Raw genomic sequence first — 18,324 nt, forward strand, 5'->3', positions numbered from 1 at the left:
GATGCTGTATACTATGGGAGCTGTCGGTGAATGGAGTGTTTAGCACTCCACTTATTTCAACCTTCTTTTATACTTGCAGGGAGCTTTTATGATCTTCTCTATAGAAGTCTTACACATCTGTTGTTAAGGTTATTGCTATTTTTAAATGTACTAGAAAAAGATTTCTTTTTCTTTTTCTAGCTACAGACAACCAGCAAAGTTATTCATTTTTGCATGTGTGTCATTTACCCAAATATTATGCTAAACTCTCATCAAATCCAGGAGTTTGTGGATTCTCTTCAAGAAAAATCACCTATGAAAAGAGTAATTTCTTGCTTTCTAAGCCACACCATCGCTTCTCTCTCGTCTCACAGGGCCAGCTCCAGGCTCGCTGGTCTCACAGCCGAGTCTCCACTTCTGATCCTTCACTGTTAGATGCTGTGTTGACTGTAGGCTTTTGGTAGAAACCTTTGATCAGGTTAAGCTATCTTATATTCCTAGTTACCTTTCCTTTTTTAATAGGGTATTTTAGCAAATGCTTTCTCTTTACCACTTGACATTTAATCTGAATTGGATTGAATTAAAAGAATATATTCTAATGTTAACTCACAGATGGTTCTGATGGTGTAAACACTCCTTGACGGTGGGTCTTTTCTTTTCTAATCCCTCACTAGCTTTGGTCTGTTCACATTTTTATGTGGGATTCGGGTGGCTGTGCTGTCAAGTGGGGGAAGTCAGAGCTCATTCTCAGACTGTTCTTACACAGTCTTGGTAGCAAGGTCACTTGAGTCCTGTTAAGATGAGCTACAGAGCATCCCTTTTCCTCCATCCTTTGTAGGTTCACAAGAACTTGCCTGTAAAACTGTCAGAATCTGGTTTTTTGAGATCTGTTCTTGGAGGGGGTAGAGTGGGTAGAGAGCTGATTTTTCTTTAACTGAAGTATAGTTGCTGTATATGATATAAGTTACAGGTATACAATTCAGTGATTCACAATTTTGAAAGGTTTTTAAAGTATAAACCTACTCCATTTATAGTTATTATAAAATATTGGCTATACTCCCCATGTTGTACAATAGACCCTTGTAGCTTATTTTATATCTAATAGTTTGTGCCTCTTAATCTCCTACCCCTCTCTTGCCCCTCCCCGCTTCCCTCTCCCCAATGGCAACCACTAATTTGTTCTCTATACTGTGAATCTGCTTCTTTTTTGTTATATTCACTAGTTTGTTGTATTTTTTAGATTCCACATATAAGTGACATCATATGGTATTTTTCTTTCTCTGTCTGACTTATTTCACTTAGCACAATACCTTCTAGGTTCACCCATGTTGTCGCAAATGGCAAAATTTCATTCTTTTTTATGGCTGAGTAGTATTCCATCATATACGTGTATATACAAATATATATGCCATATATATATCCTATCTTCTTTTATCCATTCATCTGTCGATGGACATTTAGGTTGTTTCCATGTCTTGGCTATTGTAAATAGTGCTGCTATGAACACTGGGGTGCATGTATATTTCTGAATTAGTGTTTTTGTTTTTTTCAGATATATACTTGGGAGTAGGAGTGCTGGGTCACATGGTAGTTCTATTTTTAGTTTTTTGAGGAACCTCCACACTGTTCTGTTTTCCACAGTGGCTGCACCAATTTACATTCCCACCAACAGTGTATGAAGGTTCCCTTTGGCAGAGAGCTCATTTTTAATTGCTATTTCAATTTCAATGATGATTCCAGAACCAGCTTTTGGGTTTGTGATCCAATCTATATAATTAATTTTCATTATTCCTTCCTCCAACTTCCATTGGTTTATACTGTTCTAACTTCTTGACATGAACACTCCACGATCACGGATTTATCAGTTTCTCCTGGGAATCTGTCATTTGTGCTTTATTTGGAGGGCATCTTATTAGGTGAATATAAGATCAGAATTGTTACATCTTTCTGATAAAGTGCCTACTATTTTTTCATTTATTATAAAGTGATCCTCTTTTTTTTTTTTTTTTTTTTTTTGCGGTACGTGGGCCTCTCACTGTTGTGGCCTCTCCCGTTGTGGAGCACAGGCTCCGGACGCGCAGACTCTGCGGCCATGGCTCACGAGCACAGCCGCTCCACAGCATGTGGGGTCTTCCTGGACCGGGGCACAAACCCGTGTCCCCTGCATCGGCAGGCAGATTCCCAACCACTGCACCACCAGGGAAGCCCCTAAAGTGATCCTCTTTATCCCTAATAATGATCTTTTTTCCACTTCATTCCAATTGTATGTCTGATTTGACATGAATACACTACTATGTGTAAAATAGACAGCTAGTGGGAACCTGCTGCATAGCACAGGGAGCTCAGCTCGGTGCTCTGTGATGACCTAGATGGATGGGATGGGGGGGACATATGTATACATATAGCTGATTCACTTCATTGTACAGCAGAAACTAACACAACATTGTAAGGCAATTATACTCCAGTTAAAAAAAAAAAGTTACGCCAACTTTTGGGGGGTTAATATTGGCCTAGAATCATTTTCTGTTCTCCACATGCAACCTTTCTGGGTTCATATGTTTTAAGTGGAGCTCTTAAAAATAGCATATAGCTGGATTTTATTTTCAGACCAGCATGGCAATTTGTTTTTTTAACTGGTACGGTTAGTTCACCAACATCTACTGTGATTGCCTATGTATCTGGACTCATTTATACCCTTGTTTTGTTACTCCTATTTACAATACTTTTTCTTTGCTTATTCCCATTTTATCTGTTTGTTTGTTTGCATTCCACTGGACATCTTTTCTTCTGTGTTTGAAAGTTACACTTTTCTGTTCTTCTGTGTGTCTGTGTGCAAGCGCTCTTTTAAAAAACTGTAATTAAAATGTCTTTTCCCCTTACGTTCTCCTAACATACACACCTGACACTTCCCAGGAGCCTTGGTGCTCCACCCGCTTCTCTCTCACACATACCTGGGTGACCTGCAGGTGCTTGGAGTTCCAGACACTCATGTTAAATTACCCAAATGGTTCCCAATCTGTTGCTGGCCACTGCTTCGTCCACCTCATGCCTTCTTTTGAGTCTCCCCAAAGTACATCCTCGACTACTTGTTTCAGCAAGAATCTCCTCTTGATAAACATCCTCAGTCCTCACAGCCCCGGAAGGATTTCTTTCCTTCACCCTCGCTCTTCATGAATGGATTAACTGGGTACAGAATTCCGTGCTGACAGTTATTTTCTCTCACCACTCTGAAGATATTATTTTATCTGTCTTCTGGCTTTTTTGGTGGCAGGGTGTGTGCCTACTATGGAAAAACATGTTGTTGAGCTGTCATTCCTTTGTAATACCTTTTAAAAATACCTCCTCACTTTTAAGATCCATGTTTCGGGTTCTAAGCCTTTACCAGTGCCTTGAGATGTGTATTTATCTTTATTATCTTAGGCTCACTGTGCTTTCTCATGTTTTTCACCAGTCCTGGAAAGCCCTTGGCCACTTAGTTCTTTTGAGATTTCCTTGCTCCTGTTTCTTGGTGGTAGAAGTCCTAACTAGACCTCAATCTCTCTGTGCTACCACTCAGACATATGTTCCACTTCGCCAATTGTCTCTTCAGTTGAATCTAACCAGCTCTATAATCAGTCCTTTGAGTTATTCTATTTTTTTTCAAGTTCGCCTTGTTTTTTCCCGGTGTTATTTTTTCCCATTAATGTTTTCCACTACCTACTTTTATACCTCTGACAGTGACTCTGGCAGGACTTTATTAAGTTGCAACCCTGTCCGGGCTGAATTTCAGGCTTGTCTCTAAAGAGCTATTTTATCTTTGCTTCAACGAGGCCTTCAGAGAAGGCAGCAGGTAAGGACACATTTTTTTCTTTTTTTTTTTTTTTTGCAGTATGCGGGCCTCTCACTGTTGTGGCCTCTCCCGTTGCGGAGCACAGGCTCCGGACGCGCAGGCCCAGCGGCCACGGCTCACGGGCCCAGCCGCTCCACGGCACGTGGGATCCTCCCGGACCGGGGCATGAACCCGCGTCCCCTGCATCGGCAGGCGGACTCTCAATCACTGCGCCACCAGGGAAGCCCAGGACACATTTTCAGATGCAGCAGCTCCTGTTAAATATTCCCAGGAGACTCTGCCTCCCCCGCCTCAGGACAAAACAGATAAGCTCCCATGCCATCTCCCCTGGCCACTAGTCTGTCCCTTCGGTGCAGGTTTTACATGGGAGTGTGAGTGGGGTTCCCACTCCCCCCACCCAGCTCCCACCTGGACATAAAAACCAAAGACCCAAGACCCAGATTTTGGAAGACTACACCACACCCACACTGCAGGGTCAGCTCACTTCTGGACCCAGACAGTCCCCGCCCTTGGCATACGGGATTTGGTAAACTCTTTTACTACCTTGTAAACTCAGCTATGCTTTTTAGAGAATGCTTATTAGCTCCATCTAACATTTCTAAATGTTTATAGAGAAGAGAGTTTTCAGGTCATCTCATCTCATCTCTAAAATTTTAAGTGTGACCTCTAATTCTTCTCTCTTTTTCTTTTTTTTTTTTTAACCTAAAACTAAGAGAAAATCTGGTAACTAAAAGATATAACTGACTTCTTACTTCAAAGAAACAATGCCATTCATTTTAAAGAAAGATAAAACACTAAAAATAGAAATGTATCCTACTCTAAGCCTTGGCTTATTCATCGGCCATTTCAGATTCAATTTCTTTGCTAAGGAAAAAAAACAAAGCATTGACATGTTTTTGTGTTTCTCCAATATAACAGTCTTTGGAAAAGTAGGTACTTGAATGGACCTAAATCTGAGCGCTTACGAGGAGCCTACAGGGCTCACTACACGCCCCTGAGGTAGGGGTCAGGAATCCTGAGTCCTCAAATCGCCCACGAGCAGTTCAGATGTGCAGAGTTCTTCCTGCAGTGGACATGAAGCTCCCAGGAAGCAGGATCAGTGGTCTCCCCACCGTGTCCAATCAAACCTCAGCACATCCACGCTCCAAGCGTCTGCTGTGTGAAGGCTCCACTAAATACCAATCAGGCAGGGGCCACTCATTTACACGGTCACATGGTTATGAGAACCACCTTGAAATAGAAAAGCACAGGCATCCTAGTGGAGGAAGAGAACACACACTGTGGGGTCTCACACGCTTTGGGAAAGAGTTATTTTCTTCTTGGTTTTTTTGTTTTTACACTATTGCAAATGAGGTCTCTCTTAAGTTTCATTTTCTGTTTGTTGCTGGTAATACTGACATGTAATTGATTTCTGTAGGGTGGTTCCCCCCTACCCACAGCAGCCTTGCCTAATTCTACTAACACTTTCTTCCCAATCTTTCTGTCTTCCGCTTCACTCCTCTTGAATTTCTGCACAGGGCAGGACCGCCAACACCGTGCTCAAGAGAACGTGTGTCAGCTGGCATCCTGTTCTTCCTGATCGCAAAGCAAAACTTTTGGGCGTCTTGCTATGCAGTGTGATGTTTGCTGTAGACTTTCCTGTAGGTGTCCCTTCATTAGGTTCTTGGTTCTCTTCTTAGCTTAGTGTTGTTAAGTTATATGTTCCCAGAAATTCACTGTTAAAACTTGCAAAATTATCACCATGTTGATATAAAAAATGAAGGCTCATACATACAATGTGTGGTAGAGCCCCCTCCTCTGGTGGTTAATAAACACCTATGACACTGCTTTGTTTTTATTTATTAGCACAAGTTGTTCATGATAACCACTCATCTTTTTAATTTCACCGCATCTGTAGTGAAGTCCCATTTTACACTCGATATTATCTGTGCCTTTTTCTTGACCAATTTTGCTTGATATTTGTCAACATTATTCATCTTTTGCAAGAATGAACTTCTCCACTGTATATTTACTTGTTTTCTGTTTCAATAATCCCTTCTCATTGTCACTTCCTTCTGAGTGGTTTATTTTGACTTTGTCACTTCTGGAGACAGATGCTTACTTAGCTCATTAATTTTCATCTTCTTTCTTAATATATGTATTTAAAGTTATCAATTTCCCTATAAATAATATTTTAGCTACATCCTACAAGTTTTGATGTGCAGTATCTTCATCATTCATTTCAAAACATTTTCTATTTTCCTTTTTTTTTTGACCTACAAATACATGCTAGAAGTGTTTTATTTTAATATACACATACATGGAGATTCTCTATTTATCTTTTTATTCATATTTCTAGTTTAACTGACCTCTGGTCGGACTACCTGCTCTACATAATTTCAATCCTTTCATTTGTTGAGATTGACTTTAAGGCCCTGGATACAGCCAATCTTTGAAAATTCTGAAGTCAAATATGTATTAGCTGGCTACAGTGTTTTGTTGTATTTTACAGAGTCATAGATCACATTCCTAATTTTGTTCAAAGTTCTAATCCTTAGTGATTTTTGTCTGCTTAGCTGTCAATTACTGAGAGGATATTGGAAAATTCTCTACTCTGCTTATAGATTTGACCATTTCCTGTAGTTCTGTCAATTTTTGTTTTATACATTCTTTCATTTTCACCCTGTCTCTTGTAAACACGAGTTGGATTTTTAAAATCCAGTAAGATATTTTTATGTTTTAACTGGAGTATTTAGTCAATTTACAATTTAGAAAGTTTTTTTTTTCTTTTTTTAATTTATTTGGTTGCACCGGGTCTTAGTTGCGGCAGGTGGGATCCTTAGCTGCGGCCTGCGAACTCTTAGTTGCAGCATGCATGTGGGATCTAGTTCCCTGACCAGGGATTGAACCCAGGCCCCCTGCATTGGGAGCACGGAGTCTTAACCACTGCGCCATGAGCTAAGTCCCCAATTTACATTTTAAATGCTTATATAGTTGAGTTTAACTCTATAATCTTATTTTGTGTTATTTCCCCACCTGTCCTGGAGTTCTTTGTGTCTCCTTTCTTATCTCTTTTTGGATTGTTTTTAAATCCCTCCATTTTTTCCCCTCTACTATTGCAGAATACAGTTTCTATTCTTTAGTGACAACCTTTAAAACACAATAATACGTGAGGTTCGCAAAGTGCAAAATTAAACAAAACTTTACTCCCTCTGCTAATTCTAACACCCCCCTAACTCAGGTGTTATTAACCATATCCTTTTTCCAGTGGCCCCCCCAAACATTATTATTATTCTTTCACATTTGTTTAGAGTTGCCCAAATGTTCCCACCTTCTTCATTCTTCTTTCCTTTTGGCACTATTTTCCTTCCAAGAACATCCTGGAGAGTTTCCTTTAGTCAAGATGTCACTAATTAACGGTCTTGGTTTTTGCCTTAAAAGTTACCTTCATTTCACCCTCACTCTGGAATTTTTTCCTTTGGTTGCTGTAGCACTACACTTTATACCTGTGGGTGTTTTTTCCTTGTTTGGATGGGTGTCTCCTCCATTCTGTACAATTCTCAGTCATTATTTCATCCAACACGGGCTCTGGCACACCACCTCTTCTCCCTGATTCTGTTGGTCTTACAAGTTACTGTCCTATTTGGTTCTAAAGTGAAATCTGTACATTCTGCTCTATCTTCCAGTTCAGTCACGCACTTCAAGCTGTTGGGTTTTTAACTATAGTGGTTGAGCTGCCCGTGGCTAGAAACTGCACCTGATTCCTTTATCAAATTTGTTAGGTCACTTAACAGTTTCCTTTCTTTGTAGGTATTTTCCACCTTGTCTATTACTTTAAGCACTTAAAAGAAGTGCTTTTAAACACTGTGTCAACCACTCACTGTCTGTTTTCACAGACGTTCCTGCTGGTCCTCATTCACTGAACGCCTGGCATTCTGTGTTTGGTTATTCTCAACCAGGGATGCTTGTTTGCCTTGAAAATTACACGTGGGGATTCTCTGAGCCGAGGATAAAGGCACAGTCCTTCAAAGACCTGCTTGCTTGTGGACTGGCCGTGGAGCACTCTCTACAAAGAATCAGAATTGGCTTGAAAATGTCCTACCACTGAGGTCACAGGATCTGCATGAAGGACAACACCTCAGGAGGGGACGGGCTTACTTCTGACTCACCTTCACCCTGGAGGTGCAGGAGTCCTCGGTGGGCACAGCTTCCATCATCCTGCCCACCTTGGTTTCTGCCCCCTGCACCCAGAGGTGCCATCAGAACTCACAGTTTGCCCAGCTCACCGAATGCCCTCAGGACTGTGCTCACCATCCGGGGTTATTCTTTGCACTGAGACTCTGGTGTCCTCACTACCTTCCTCAGGATCTTCCAAGCCATTCAGTGCTTTCCACAGGTGTTGTTTTCATCTGTTCTGTAGCACTTGCCCCACCCGAGTGAGAAGACTGGTCCAGCCCACCAGTCCACCCTGTCACCGGAACACAGCCCGCCCTTACTTCTTCAAGCTACTGACATTTGGCACCACAGCCACTCGTGGCCAAACCAAATCCCAGCCAGGCAAGCTCTTAAAAGGAAAGAGGTCATTCCTGCGATGTGACCGGAGGGCTGCTGTGTAGGGTGACTCCCAGATCCAAGCCTGGATGCACATCTGTCCCAGGAGGAGGGGAGCCTGCCCGGTGCCCTTGCCTCCTGGCCCTGGGCTCTAAGCAGGGTCCCGGCAGGTGGGCAGAGGCTTAGGAGAGTGACCTCTGGTACCCAACGGCCGGCTCCTTTGTTTTGAAGAAATCCACTTAACACTCCAACAGTCACTACGTCTACCTTGTTGGAACCGGGGTGAGGTGGGGGATCTGATGAAGAATCTCCCCGCAGATCAAAGCTCTGTGAGCCCTCTCTCATGTACTGCGAGGGGCTGCCTTTCTGCTTGGACAGCATCTGCTCACCGGCAGTAAAACCTGACCCTTTTCCACAAGCCCTATGCAAAGGCTCATCTTTGATGAACCATTTCCAGGACACGGGGAGGGCAGCACGAGGGGGTGCTTCTTAGCAGTAGCAGTGGTAACTCAGCTTCACCCTGGTTCCTTGCTGAAGTCATGTTCCAAGATCCTAGGCTGCTGGTGGGAGTACAAATGAGGACCAGCGCTCTGGGGAGTCCGCACTGTTGTCCACAGCTGAGCATACGCCTCCCGTGGCCACAGCCCCACGCCTGGGAACAGACCCAGTGGAAAAGTGGACACGCGGTCGCCAAAGTCAGGGGCAAGACTGTATTTTACAGTATCGTGTAATTTAGAGTACATCAAAACAGAAGCCCCAGAGGGGAAACTATCCAAGTGCCCCTGCACAGTGATGTGCAGAGTATATACAATAGGGGGATGAACTACAATAGCCCAAGACCACGGATGGACCTCATGCTCACACGTAACGTCGAATGGGAGGCCACGATGAGCACGGGCCGTGTGTCCACTTGCCCCGAGTTCACGCGCAGGTGGGAGGGACCTGTGAGCTACAAGTCAGGGGTGTGGTTACCCCCGGGCATGGGCAGCAACCCGAGGGGCACGAAATGAGCTGCTGGGGGACAATGTTTCTTGGCTGGCTGGTCACACGGGGCACTGCTCCGTGAGCTGTAGACGGGACAGTGCATTTTTCTATATTTGTTCTACTTTAGTAAAGAGTTAAAATATGTATATACACACATGCCAACTTTGGTAGGAAAATGAACCCACACGGCTCTCAAAGGAGGAGCATCTCTGATGCCAGGCGGGTCTGTCACGGCACGTACACCCCTGCCACCCCCAGGCCCCTCACGTGCGCTCACCACGCAGCTCCCAAGAGAGGGGAAGTGGGGACCGAGGTCACGGTGGGCACCGCCTCCAAGCCCCACAGACCTCGCTGTCCCCGCGGCTTCCGAAACCAGACTGTTTAGAACAAACCTCAGGGCCTCCCTCTGAGGTTGGAGGCGACAACATAGGCTGCAGTGGCCAGCTCAGCTGTGGCTAAAGGCCCGTCCATGCCCCTAACGACATGTCACTAACGAGGCCGCTGTTGATGGTGTCGTCACCACTCACTCTTGCACACTGACCCCTTCCCCGAGTCACTGCAGTTACTACGAAATTCCCCAACTACAACGATCTAGAACTCACCAAGAAATGAAAACGTGTTCAACAGAAATAAAGCTGCATCTAATTCCTATGTAGGATGAGCCTTAATTAAAAAGGAAATAGTTTTTGCTACAGCTGAGTTGTGCATTTCAACCACTGAATGAAAAGTTCCAACAGAACATACTGCCTGGGCTGAGGGCCAGAACCCGGTCTCTCACGCTTCTGCGTGAAATGCGTAGGCCAGATCCTCCCGTCAGGAGGGGCCAGGAATCTATGATCTACTTTTCCATTTCTTTGCCTAAAAGCAAAGGCAGGCAGACAGGAGGCAACGAGGGATGTGGGCTCGGCCTGGAAGGGGCTGTGACCAGCCAGCCTGCCTGGCTCCAGTATCCCACACCTGCCCAGCGTCCACGCCCAGTCCTCGAGGAAACGCCATCTGGGAGGCGGGAGGTTCACCTCATCCAGCCCTCTTAGTCCGACAAAGTCTGACTAAAAGAAGGGAGAATGGAATGCCAACTACCAGAAAAGAATTTCCCCTCCTACCACGAAGGAACACGCTGGCTCACGAAACACAAAACCCACCTCTTTTCAGAGGCAGTGCACTGTTCAAACCAAAAATAACGTTTTGTTTCCTGGTGAGGGCGGCGTCACCGATACGCCTGGCTGCTCTGCAAACCCATCTAGCTCATCCGCTCCGCCGGGAAATCAAGGATGCTTGCTGCGAATTCTCCTCCTAGAACCAGCGCAGGCACCTGGGAAGGGCCCGGTCTGGTGAGGCCCCCGCGTGGGTGACGGTCAGCGGAGAACAGGCAGTGCTGAGACCAATCTAACCGGCCGTGAGTGTGCCGGAAGGGCACCTGGGAGAGAGCGAACGCCCAAGCCTTCTGCCAAGGGTCACTTCAGAGACTTGGCTTCTGCTGGCGGAGCAGGATGGGCCCCATGTGGCAGCAGTGCCGTGAGTGTGACGGCCAGTCTCCCAACTGGAGCCAGGCTGGGGGGGTCCAAAAGCCACTTGGCTTTGGAATATGTTTTTTATGTTTGTATCTGATGCTCTAGGAATCCAGGCTACTTGGGGCTAAATGATAAGGGACTCACCGAATACAGGCACTAGAAAATCACCTGTTAGCTCGGCAAAGATGGGCACCTACTGTGTGCCACTGTCCAGACACTAGGGACACCTCGGGGCAACAGGGTGGCCACATCCCTGCACTGGGAGAGCTTACAATCCAGTGTCAGAAATGACAAAGTCAGTCACACATGCGACACATGAGGTGGTCATAATGAAAACAAAGCCACGCACAGAAGTGGGACAGGGGTCACCGGGCCTGTCACTTTAAATAGGGTGGTCAGGGAGGTCACAATGCACAGACCTGAGGATGGTGGGGGAGCAAGCCACGTGGCCGTCTGGGAAAAAGCTCCCCAGGGAGAGCAAGAGCATGTACAAAGGCCCTGCGGCAGAAGGGCCTGCCCGGGAAAGAGAGGGAGGCTAGTGTGACCAGAGCAGGGGGTGGGGGTGGGGGTGGCAGCAGTGAAGCCTGAGGGAAAAGCGGGGCCTTGGAGGCCACTGGACAGACTCTGGCCAAGGAGGGTCCTGAACACAGGGTGACACGATCTGCTCTGGGAACAGACGAGAAGGCACGGGGTGAGGGCAAAAGCAGGCAGACCACTTCAGACCTAGTGAAATAACCCGGGGGATGAGGGGTCTGCAACAGGCTGGCACCAGGGGATGCGGTGAGAGTGGATGGAGCTGATAGGTTTGCCGTCATAAAGGATACAAGTGTGAGAAGGCATGGAGTGAAGGATAAACCACGATGTGTGTCCTGAAAGATGGAGCCAACTGGCCTGGTTTCATATTACACGAGGAGGAAACTGAAGCCAAGGGAGGAGAACAGTCACATCCAAGGTCACACCACTTACTCTAGGGACTAGAACCCAGACCAGTGCTCCCCCCGCTGCCCCAAGCTGCAGCCGGTGGGGGACGCTGGTGACTACTCAGGTCACATGTGGACGCCCTCCGACTCCTCTTTGCTCTCAGATGCTGGGGTAGACAGTGTCCCTCGGGGACCGCCAGCACCCAAGCACGTACTGTGAGTGAGCCTGGGAGGAGAGCACAGCCCCTGCCCAGGGAAGACAACCACAGTCCACGGCTGCCACCCGAGAAAGCAGAACTGGTGTGCCCAGAAACTCCCACTTTCCCCAAGAGAAGCCCCAAATCTAGATTTTAACAACAACAACTTCTCCAATTTTAAAAGGTGGCTTAGTTCTTTAGCAACCCGGGCCTGAACAAACCTCACGTGCCAGCCAAGTTCCATCCACGCAGGGCTCCAGCTGGGAACCAGTCTCAAGACAACCTGAAACACACCTGGTTCACTCACACCTCAACCAGGGTCAGGGCACAGAATTAAAGCTTTGGGTCTAAGATGGTCTTCTATTCCAACTTTGGAGCCAGCAGATGATATTCACTATCACTATAAATAGCTGATCACCTCTGGCACAACCTTAGGGGCCTCCTGTCTGACCAACAAGAAGGTAGCTGTCTATCAATCTGGGTTCTTTGTTAACTGGTTTGACGTTACTCTACACAACGTACTAAGATGAGGCCACTAGTACAGCCAAGAATTCAGAAATTCTCCCCAGTGATCCTTTCAAAGTTCTATGGAATATAACAAAGTTATATTCTATGGAATATAAAAAAATATAACAAAGCCCTGCAAACAGTCAGGAAACAACTGCTGCCAGCCAAACAGGAAAACGCCTGGACCCTGGACAGTGTAAGGTTAGGAGACCGGCAGCTGTTCCAGCCTTGCCAAAATAATCAAACGTAGAAATTACAGAACTTTCTTTATAAATTAAAGTTGCCCTGCGTTGCTAGGCAGGTGGGAGATGCATGTCATTTACGGCTCTTAAAGGAAACACGCTACATGTGTCTCGCCTTCAGTCGTGGGAGTCGGCCTGCCTGTTTCAGGAGACTCATCAGAACTTGTGTGCCTAAGAAAACAGCCTCCTACGAAGTCCCCAGGTTAATTTTCCATAATGCTAAGTGGCCCTCTTGCCCAGGCTCTCTCACTTAGATGTAAATATTTACTTTCCCTACAAGCCATATGTTTTCTGCCCAATACCTATTTTCCGTGTCTGTTACATTTGACCACTTTGATGCCCTTGGTGTTAGGTAAGAAGCTCTCCAGGGCAGGACCACTGTCTGTGCTGCACCCCTGCTCCCCCGCCTTCTTTCCCTTAACATGCAGTTTATAATGCACACCAAGAGTCAGGAACAACTGCTTTCTACAGGTGACATCTTATTAGGTGGAAGCGCATGAACTGCCACTAGTTTAATTTTATTTAACTTTAATTAAGTTGAAATACCTCCGCGTGGCTACCGTACTGGACAACACAGTTCTAGATGGAGTGTCTTCAGACACGAACGAGGTTCCTTTGTGGTGTCTGAAGGCCTGGCACACAGGAGACGCTTGACAAAGACATGAAATGAAAGCACTGTCTTGGTACTGCCACACCCCATACTGACTCCCCGCCTTCGTTTCCATCTTCCAATTCCAGGTGTTCCCTGGGGTACTTACTGTCCCAACGAGTGTGGAATTATACGGCCTGTAGGTGTTGGTGAACATTCAGAAGGCCGTGCCCACATCGCCCAGCAGCTGGGCAACAGGAACTGACCTGCTGGGTCTCTACGTTCTCATTCACAGGATGGGAACAAACCACATCTACGCTACGGAATCGGGCTGCTGTGAGGCCGAGGTGTACACCAAAGCTGTGAATCTGACTCTAAACAGTAAACCTTAAAAATCAAGTTGGGCTGAGCTTCAGTTGTCCAATAGCTGGAGAAAATTTAACAGGTGTGCTGGTCTACCTCATTTCATCCGCAATTACTGTGTTATGGGCCAGGCCTTAACCGTCGCCGGGCCAGGACGTACAGATGGACAGCACTGTCTCCACCATCATCATTCTCACTGACCATATTTTTTCTCCCAAAACAAGATTTTAGCACAGAAAAAATCTGGATTCTCGAAAGAACGGTTGACTCCCTGCCTATATGTCCCTCACCTCCTCATTACAACTCCTTGGGATAAAAGAACAAGTAAGAAAAGTCTGGGGTCCTGACATTTTTAAAAGGCGTCCCTGCTACATAATAAACCAGTATGCCCATCAAATGGTTTGCGTTCAGCCACTTACGTGGAATTTGGTGCTGTATCATCACTACAGCCTACTGACTTAGGGCTCGTTTCAGCAAAGAGCGTAATTGCTCAAATGTGACTCAGTGGCTTGGGATTTATTTAAAATTCTCCCATCACCAAAAACTATTCATGCACCAAGGTACCAAACTAACGTCTTAATCTCTGTAGAGATGTTCAGAGGCCGACTCCTAACTGTGAAAGTGAAGAGTTTTGATCCAGCACAGTGCCTGCGGCTCGACTCCCTGGCGGCTGTTTCCAGTCCCCGAGACGCCTTTCTCTCCCTATCTGGCCACCCACCCCACCACGCTGCAGCTCAACGGGTCCAGAAGCCCTGAACGTGCAAGCCCTGCTCCGCCTCCTGCCTCCAGCTTTCCTCCTTCGCTTCATCAGAGAGGGAAGTGGCATCTCCAGGCCCTCAGAACCGGAAGCTTCTTTCTGGAAGGGAAACAAGTTGGCAGCCCACAGTGGGACTGACCTTTGGAGAGTTCATAAAGGAACAGAGACGTCACCACAGCCCGCTGCGGGATCACCGAGCCTTCTCTGGGGTTGGATCAGGGGCAAGTCAAGACAGCCAAGCACAGAGGAAAGCGTAGGGGGAGGCAGAGTGCTTCCCAGCCCCGCGGGAACAGCCAAAGCTCTGAAGAGACCTCCTCCCCAAAGTCCAGAAAACGCCACGCAGACGCCCCCGCTCTGAAGGTTCCAGCACACCAGGCAAACAGTGACCTGCGAGGCTCCCAAGAGCCTGCAAAGTTTCATTTTCTAGATGCTTCCTAGACTCTGCTGACCTCTGACCTCCAGGAGTTATTGCCAAACTTCCTTCTGCTGGCACAAGGTCCCAGGGTTTCCCAGCACTTACCTGGGAGGCTGCCCGACCCTACAGTGAGTGGGTGGTTCTATCTCCAGGCTACAGATAAGGAAACCCGGGTTCAGAGAGGTTAAGCACCCTGAGCAGAGGGTCTGCAGCGTGGCAGGGGTGGGATCCAGACGACAGGACGTGGCAAGGCTGCATCCGCAGCGGGCGGGCCGGAGCCAAACCCAGACCCCACCTCCCTCCCGGCCCGAACACCCTAGAAACTCATACAAAAACAGTAACAGTCAACACCTGTGGACTACTCCCTACACGTGCTGGGTCTTCACGGTTCTCTCTCCGGCAGCCCGGCTGTTCCGACGTGGAAGCGGACCCCGGAGTGAAACAGCCTGACCGACTCCCCACGGTGCCGGCTTTTGGAAGCCCACCCCTTAGCCATGACCACCCGAGCTACCGTTTGTGATCTGCAATGTGGGGAGGGTTCCCCGAGGCTTCCCAGATGCTGCCCAGGGAAGCGCGGACCCCAGCCCGCCCTCCCCTGCCCGGCGCCAGGCCGGGAGCCCGGGACCCGGGGCGGGAGCCAGGCGGGGTGCCAGCGCGCTTGACGGCCGGGCCGGAGGTGCCACTTCCGCCGGCCTGGCACTGCCGGCCCATTCATCGTCCCCGCGCCGGGCGCCCTCGCACCGGGTCCGCGCGGCCGGCCGGGCAAACAGCGCCCCCGGCCCCGCCGCCAGGGGGAGCAGGGAGCCGCCTCCCGCACTCCGGGAAGTTGCCACCGCGGCCGCCGGGCGTCCGGACCCGGACGGTCCGGGTCCCCGCACGGCGGCCCCCGCGGCCCCGAATCCGGCCCGCACCGTCGGCGCCGCCCGGCCCCGCCGCGCCCCCGGCCACAGCCTCAGGCGGGCGCGCTCGGCCCGGGCCCCCATTCAATCCCGCCCCCTCCCCCGCCGGCCCCCGCCGCCTTCCGCCCGCCCCCACCCCCCCCCAGCCCGGACTCCAGCCCGGCAACGTCATCCAGCCGCTTCCCGAAGCTTAACCCCTTCCTCCGCCAGCTGTGCGCCGCCCCGCCCCGCCGCCAACTTTCTTCGCCCAACTTCGGAGCGCGCCGGCCGGCCCGACGGCCCGGCTGGGAAGCACAGAGAGAGGTGGGGGGGCGGCCACGTCGCACGGCGGGGCCGCCACAGGTCCCGCAGACGGCGAGGGCGTGGGGTCCACACCTCGGGCACGCTCAGCCAACGCCCCTGCACCGGGTTCGGCCCGGCACACGCCCCCGGGGCCTGCCCGGACCCCCAGGGTCCGCCGCCGCGGCGACAGCCGGGGGCGCCGCCGGGGGAGGGGCCACCAGGGAGACGTGTCACTCCCGGTGCGGCCCGCCCGGCCCGGCCCCGGCGCCCCGACGGCCCGGCCCGCGCGCCGCCGCCGCCGCTGCAGGGCCCGGCCAAGTTTCTTACCTGCAGCCGGAGACGCGGGAGGGAGAGCGAGAGGGCAGGAGACGCCGCCGCCGCCGAACCGGCAGAGAGGAGCCGGCCGAGCCTCCGCCGAGAAGCCGCCCCCGAGCAACTGCAGGCGTCGCAACCCCGACGCCACCCGCCCCGTCCGCCGTCCGCTCCGGCCGCTCGCTGGCTGCGTGCGCGCGTGTGGAGTCGTGGCACTTTCTGCCTCGGAGCTGGCAAACGGCCCCCTCCGCCGGGATCGCCGCCTCCTGCCTTCCCCACCCGGGCCAGCCATTCATCGAGCTGCCTCTCCCCATTGGCCCGTGCCCCGCCACTCCGCCGGCCGCTGACCAGTCAGAGCGCCGGCGGCCGAGCCGCGGCGGCGGCCATTGGGCGGAGAGGCGGGTCTCCGCTTCGGCCAATGGGAGAGGGGAGGAGCTGCGGGGAGCCTCGGGGGCGGAGCCGGGGAGGGGCGGAGCCGCGCGGCGCGGCGCTCGGCCCTGCGCGGGGGCGGGGCGGGGCCGGAACGCGCGGCCGAACGGGGGAGGGGGCGCCGGCCGGCCCCGCCCACCCCGGGCCAGCGACCCTGCTTGCCGGCGCTGATTCCGGGAAGGCTGTGGCCCGGCGGGTCGCGAAGGTTCGAATCCCAGCGGCGCCGCGCCTGCGCCCCTGGCCCCTCAGGGCTGAGATGGCGGTGGGTGTCACCCTGAGCAGGGTTGCGCAACATGCGAACAGTAGGGAGAAATGCTTCGTTTAAAACCAACTGACTTCCCCTGCAGCAGCGCCCCCTCCGGGCCCTAGATGTGAGGACAAGTTATGCTGGGGGTCAGTCCAGAAAGGGCACGTCACTATCTTCAAAGAGATTGCAATCAGCACCAGAAAGAATTTTCTTGAGTAAACTGGGGCGGAAAGGCCAGACGGTGCAGGAGGAATGGAGGGTGGACGTCATTTACACCCATTTTTAGGGAGGTTACAACTGAGTCACTGTCCAAACCTCAACTGGCAGCAGGGCAATGACTGCAGTTGACCTTCCGGCATTTTACTCTGCAATGGGATGGGTGAGAGGGTCTGACCCACATAAACTCACCCACTTAGCAGAAAACTGAGCAAACGGTGCTTCATGACAGGACTTCCTTCCCGACCCCTACTCCACCACTCCCATATAACCTAGCACTCTCTCTTCATAACCAAATAAGTCTTTCAATTAAGATAATTTTAGGCCTGGTTTTTAACCATTATATCAGTGTCTCTTAAAGCTAACTCTTTGAACTTGAGTCAAAGCCAGTTTCTTTGAAATTAAGGTTTCTGGGAGGCCAAAAGGGCTGCTGCTGCAGGCTGATCTGCCCTGTACCACTTCCCCCACCCCCGTGGCTGCAGAATCCTGTTCCTAATAGCTGTTTCTTGGACAGTTTCACATACCCCCTCCCTCTTTGTCACTGGTACCGTACAAGTCGTTAGATGTGGAAATACAAGCCATCATGAGGGAATAAAGAGGGGCTGGGTTGAAATTAAACCGTTCATTCATATTTTTAATCTCAGCAGTTCCCTAGCATATTAATGATTAATCCGCGGGAATTAACCTGGATTAGCTTTCCACACTCAGTCTTTTTCCAGTGGTGAGCCCCGGCTTGACATAAAAGTCAAGAATCCCAGCTTCTTGCTGGCATATGCTACCAACTAGTTCTAATTGGCCGTGGGTAAACCAGTTAGCCTCTCTGAACATGGATGTACTCTTTTAGGACAATCGCTCCCCTCTCTGGGTTTTGGAGAGTCATTCTTCCATCCACCCATCCATCCCATCCATCCATCCACCCATCCATCCACCCATCCATCCCATCCATCCACACATCCATCCACCCATCCACCCATCCATCCCATCCATCCACCCATCCACCCATCCACCCATCCATCCCATCCATCCACCCATCCACCCATCCATCCACCCATTCACCCATCCACCCATCCATCCCATCCATCCACCCATCCATCCCATCCATCCACCCATCCACCC

The 18,324-nt window shown here is 50.0% G+C and overlaps 1 protein-coding gene across 1 annotated transcript in view; it reads right to left on the bottom strand.

Annotated features, from left to right (window-relative positions):
* Window positions 1–16,596, bottom strand: part of RRBP1 (ribosome binding protein 1) — a 59,355-nt gene extending 42,759 nt beyond the window's left edge. The window contains exon 1 of the mRNA XM_060078378.1: window positions 16,332–16,596. The gene's annotated coding sequence lies outside the window, so the exon portion shown is untranslated. The remainder of the gene's footprint in view (window positions 1–16,331) is intronic.
* Between the last annotated feature and the right edge of the window lie 1,728 nt (window positions 16,597–18,324).

This window comes from Mesoplodon densirostris, chromosome 16, assembly GCF_025265405.1.
Source record: "Mesoplodon densirostris isolate mMesDen1 chromosome 16, mMesDen1 primary haplotype, whole genome shotgun sequence".
In the NCBI taxonomy this organism is placed as follows: domain Eukaryota; kingdom Metazoa; phylum Chordata; class Mammalia; order Artiodactyla; family Ziphiidae; genus Mesoplodon; species Mesoplodon densirostris.